This window comes from Octopus bimaculoides, chromosome 21, assembly GCF_001194135.2.
Source record: "Octopus bimaculoides isolate UCB-OBI-ISO-001 chromosome 21, ASM119413v2, whole genome shotgun sequence".
In the NCBI taxonomy this organism is placed as follows: domain Eukaryota; kingdom Metazoa; phylum Mollusca; class Cephalopoda; order Octopoda; family Octopodidae; genus Octopus; species Octopus bimaculoides.
Genome location: NC_069001.1, coordinates 25,582,898 through 25,588,586, shown reverse-complemented (window position 1 = coordinate 25,588,586; position 5,689 = coordinate 25,582,898). Strand labels below are relative to the sequence as shown.

General features: G+C 32.1%; 1 long non-coding RNA gene across 2 annotated transcripts in view; it reads right to left on the bottom strand.

Moving 5' to 3' along the window:
* Positions 1–5,676, bottom strand: part of LOC128250446 (uncharacterized) — a 613,350-nt gene extending 607,674 nt beyond the window's left edge. For both annotated transcript variants that reach the window (XR_008266462.1, XR_008266463.1), the window contains exon 1: positions 5,186–5,676. This is a non-coding gene — a long non-coding RNA (uncharacterized LOC128250446). The remainder of the gene's footprint in view (positions 1–5,185) is intronic.
* Between the last annotated feature and the right edge of the window lie 13 nt (positions 5,677–5,689).

Below are 5,689 nucleotides of genomic sequence, written 5' to 3'. Positions count from 1 at the left end.
TATATATATATATATATATATATATATATATATATATATATATATATGCAACAATGTTGTTGCTTATATTTCATATTCAAACGTGAAATTCTGTTGAAACTTTTTTGCAGATTGTGTTATGCCATGTAAGATAGAAAATCATCTTTATGCTATACATTGATATTCCTAATATTTCTAGCAATATTCAGATTTTTATGCTCTATATATTGGACTCTAAGCATCTATAATATTTGAATATGTTTCAGCATGCATAAAAATTAATATTCCCATTCGTAGTTCCTATCGCCTGAATCGCTGATGGATATGGGAGAGTGTAATCATGGAACGTATAAAAATATGCTATTCTCTTTTTCCAATAGTATTTGAAATATTTTAATAACGTTTTCAAATATGATTTTATTAGATTTTCCCAGAATCCTGGAAAATCTCGCATTTAGGCATGTAACAATATTAATAAATGTAAATAATGGCGTCAAAAATTCGCTACTCAAACTTTCCTCGAATTTATATATACCACATGTGTTTTAAAGAGATTTCACCCCAACTTCTATTATGAAGTTACTCTTATTTTCGTCCAGTGGGCCCTAAAAATTTGCATGCATTTGCTCAGGCTTAGCGAGTAAGGGCAATGATGAAGTGCAGTTTGCGTCTATTTTCCGACACCAATTTTGATGGTTGGGCAAAACGTGTTAGAAAGGCCTCAGGGCTATCCTAACTATATCAAACTGAGTAACTATGTAAGTGCTAACAATAGCGATATTTTCACTATATTATAGAATATAGAAATGTTGGTGCGGATTTTTGCTGCAGTTCCCGGAGGAAATACAAGGTATCCCAGAATTAACTATCTATTTCAGTAAAATCAAACATTTAAAAAAAAATCTCACTTTTGTTTACGTTTATCATGTTTAACATGTCTTAAAAGTGTATAAAATGTTTATTCTGTTTATAATTTGATACTTTCTATAATATTCTGACAATTTAATTTTCATTCTTGTCGAACCACTCTTATCTCACCGACATATTTTTTTCAAATTGGCTAGAATTATTTTCTCTGCTTCCATCTCCATATAGTTTAGTTGAACTTAATGAATGCGAAAGATAACTCCTAAAATTGCTTCAACACTAAGGCTAGCTTATAAATATTCAGGGATACAGACGGAGCACATAACGAAAATTTCCAATACACTTTTGACGTTAGATGTAAACATTTATTTATTTGCTATCATAATTAAATAATAAACAATATTCTGTTAATGTTAAATCTCTGAACCAGACAGTGACTGCACGACAAGATGTGAGTCGATAGCCAGCTGGAGGAGATGTTCTCCTGGGGCTAAAAGCAACAGTAACATCCACCCTTAGGGGGTCAGCCACATTTAAGTGGCAAATATAATATTCTCTTAGTTTTTTTGTTTTTTTTAATTTACCCGATTTCGTTGAAATAGAAAGTTAATTCTGGAACACCCTGTATATAAAATGTGTTGCCTATGACGTGGCCACAGTACTTATATGGTCCGTTCGGTTTTTGTTTCAATACTCACACATTCCACAAATAAGTGAGTTTGAATTTTCAGTTATTATTATTTACGTCTTACCGTACAGTTGATTCGCATTTCGCACCTTTACTTTTCCTTTGCTTAGTTTTTTCACACTCACACATTATCCTTATGACTCATGTTGATGGCATCTTGGAAATCAAATTTTGGAACAACATTCATTCTGTGAACAAAAAAAAAACTATATGTTTCTCTATTCTTAACTGCTTGATTAACCAGATACTCTGTGTAATATTGTTTCCTGGCTACACTACCTTAGTGATGAAACATGTTTGGATTCGTCTGAAACCATTTCATCACGAAACAAAGCTTCAGTAACGAAAGTATATATAATTGAAAGATGTTGAAACCGCTGATAAATTGGTGGGGGGGGGGGTGGAATATATATGGTTTGACTTGGAATTATATAAAATTGTGCTCAGTCTGAAGTTCTTCCTTTTTACATTGAAGAACCTCGCAGCAAGATGAACGCCGGTTGTCTAACTAACTTTGTTACTTAGCCTACGGCAACTCTGTGATTAAATGTTACCCAGCTATTATTTCCAATTTGTCTGTTTTCAAACATATTGTGTCAAGGACTGCTGTTTTGCATGAACCCTTTCTGATTTATATGATATCAAAATGGTATTTAAAGATGATTCGATTACTATTTCTAGCAAATTCATCGACTATGTGCCTGCTATTTTGTTTCCTCGTCTTTATATAAGGTTCCTATGATGTAATGGATTCGAGAATACATTGAAACACCCTTGTCTTTGATGTAATTTGGTATTTTTAATGTGAGTGTAAACTAATAAAACTGAATTATAAACGTTGTTATGAAGGGACTAAACTCCAAGTTAAATATAATTTGTCTGTTAACCTCAGCGAATTCGATCAATAACATCGTCAATAAATGTTAGAACGAAACCTCCCAGTATAGAAAAACCTATTTTACAGAGAATCACTCATTACTTTTATTAGACTTCATTTGTTTCTTTATGTTTTGCTTTTGGTGTTTCTTGTGTAAAATGGGTGTATTTTTACATATTCTTCCTTCAGTGCTATCTCACTCAATTTATCATGAGTATAGAAACTTAGTCGTTAACTAAAATAAAAAGAAGCAATATAAACTGTATATACTACGTTAGCAAAAAAACAAATTTAATTAAAATCAAATATGAAAGCACCGACGATTCCTTTCCAAATAGTGTCTGAGATTCACTTTTATTTTTATTTAATGTTTTTTTCCTTTCTTTCTCTCTTTAAGGTACTTTAATACAATTTTCCACAGAATTTTACCTTTGTCTCGAAATTAAATTAGATACAACGAGAGAAAGAAGAGGGTGAGAGAGATGTATTCAAAAATATTTCAAACAGTTTCCAAAGTTAAGCAAACAATAGGAACTTAAATGTTCTATACTACATTCTATCTATCTATTTCTATTACTTCAACACCAGTCTATCTTCCGCGAGCAAAAATCCTTTTAGAAATTTCAAGAGTGTGACGCACATAGGTAATAGTGAAAACAGTATGCGTCAGAATATATGTGTGAGTGAATGAATGTGCATGTGTAGAAATGGCTGTATACGTGTAACCATTTATGTGTCTGGTGGTGATTTCATTTAAATTGAGACGAAGTTAAAATAGTGTTTTGACTGCAAGATTCTATTTCTATCATGACCTTCAAACAGACATTGTTAAACTGCAGCCTCTGGTAATAAACTATTAACATTTCGGTGCATGTACCTTTTATATGCTATTTTCGTTCATTTAAACTTATTAGAGTTATTTCAAAATCATTAAAGTGGGACAAATTAAGAATAAAGTGCAGTAATTTTATTAAATTTAGCTAGTGATATCATTATGCTGAAGTTAAGCAGTATAATCAGGGGAAACTAGTGATTTTCTGCGAAGAGTAATAGAAAGACAAAATGTTCAAGTAAAGGTATTTATATTATGCCTTGGGGCAAATGAGAATTCTTCAATTTCCGATAGGACCACACGCTGTTGTTGGGGGAATGTGTTAGTAGAAAAGGTACAAGAACAATTTTAGATTATTTGATTTCTAGATTGTATAACTTATGTGTATTCATGCAGTCGGTCTAAAGATAATAAATATATACCTTGTTTTATCGTCAATAAACAAAAAGGCTGTCTCGCCAGAGCTATATATACATATGTATGTGTGGGTGGGTGTGTATGTGCGTGTGTGTGTGTGTGTGTGTGTGTGTGTGTGTGTGTGTGTGTGTGTGTGTGTGTGTGTGTGTGTGTGTGTGTGTGTGTGTGTGTGTAGGTGTGTATGATGATTAACTTCTATCATTGTAAGTGAAGTAACCCTCTCCAAGAAATTGTGCTCACCCGAAATAAAAGCTGTTTTTCTTTTAGTTGCTATGACTGTTGTTGGTGAATGCCGTGGATGACCTGGTGAAGCAATGTATGTATTCCATTCATAACAAGCCCGCCTCTTTTTGCATATATTCGTGCTCATACGAGTATATAATGTATAAATATGATAGGATATAAAACAGATTTAACTGCCATTTTAGTGCATCGATTTTGAATGTAAAATCTATCTCATTGGATCGAAATGTTTCTATTCCGGTTGTAGACTCTTCTCTGTCACAGGATGGCAATAAGCTAACGGAACTACGATGAAAATCATTCCAGTGGTCTGCATCCTATATTGCATAGAACTACATCATCATCATGCATATTATACTTAAGAGGGCAGCATGTTATTTCAAGATGTTGGCTGGTCTTTCTAGCTTACATCATTAGCACCTCCATGTATAGTGAACCATCTATACATCTAATTCTACAATTATTGACGTAGTAACCGGTTGAGTACTAGTGTCGATGTAATCGCCTAGCCTCGACCAACAAAATTGCTGGCCTTGTGCCAAAATTGGAAATGAATATTGCGGAATTTCGTGTGTTGATTGTATGGGATGCACTGCAGTGGTGTAATGGTGTTCTCTGTACATATGCAGTGCATACCGAAGATACGAGGTTTAGTCTAAATAACAAAACATTATTTCTCTTTTTACTAAAGACATCAACGCAAAAACAATACAGTTTGTACATGCTGTATATAACTATTCTAATGATACGAATTTGATTTTAAAACGTTTTGTATACCCGTATAAAGCGAGATTCATTGTCATCATAATGACATACCAACTATCTATCATTCTCACTTGTAAAGTGGGTGTTTCCGAAAGCGAACGTTCAGAGAGAAAGATATCGTAAGAGAAGCTCTCCAAACCCTTACGAGAGATATTCTGGATTCTGTTCTTACTTTGTCTCGTTATTTCAGTGCAGGTGGATCTGACATTTTATTTACAATACTGCAAATCTGCACCGAAATAAATTATTACAAATGTTGATTAAGTGATCAGGTTTTTTTTTCTTTCTCTTTATCTACTCTCATTCACTCGTTGTCTTTCACTCTCTCTCCCGCTCATTCACTCTTTATTTCTGAAGAAAACACTTTCAAATAAGAGATAGTTATTAGATATCATAAATAATATACATTAATCTACAAAAGCATATTTATATGTTCAGTTGTGTGAAATGAAAAGAGATAACTGAAGCAAAATAGAAACTAAAAAATGAAAAGTAAGAAAGAAAAATGAGAACTTACTTTCGCCTGATTAAATCCTTCAGTTTTATACAAAAAATGTGATATGTCCAGCTTTTATGTTTATTCAAATCTTTTAAATTATATCCGAAATTTTTGCAGGGAAGTAAAATTTTCGTTTTATGACTTAGATTAAATCTTCAACTTCTTTTAAATATATATAGCTTTGTGAAATTCCGATTTTCAAGAAGCTTGAATATTTCATAAAGCAACACAACAATTATAAAGTACAAATATGCAAGGCTTCATTTTCAATTAAAATATGTCCATTTTTTTTCTTTATTGTAAAATACACTCCAGTTTCGAAACAAACATATATTGAAATTATTGTCTTTTTTACTTGAAACTGTAACTTGAAGTATATATACATATATATATATATATCTTCAGTTCTAGTAATCGTCCCCTCTTTAAAATAGTTAACACGTATTTTTTTTTATGCTGCTAATTTAAACTGAAATACTTCACGACAAAATTACAAGTTATAATCCAGCGTCATATATATAT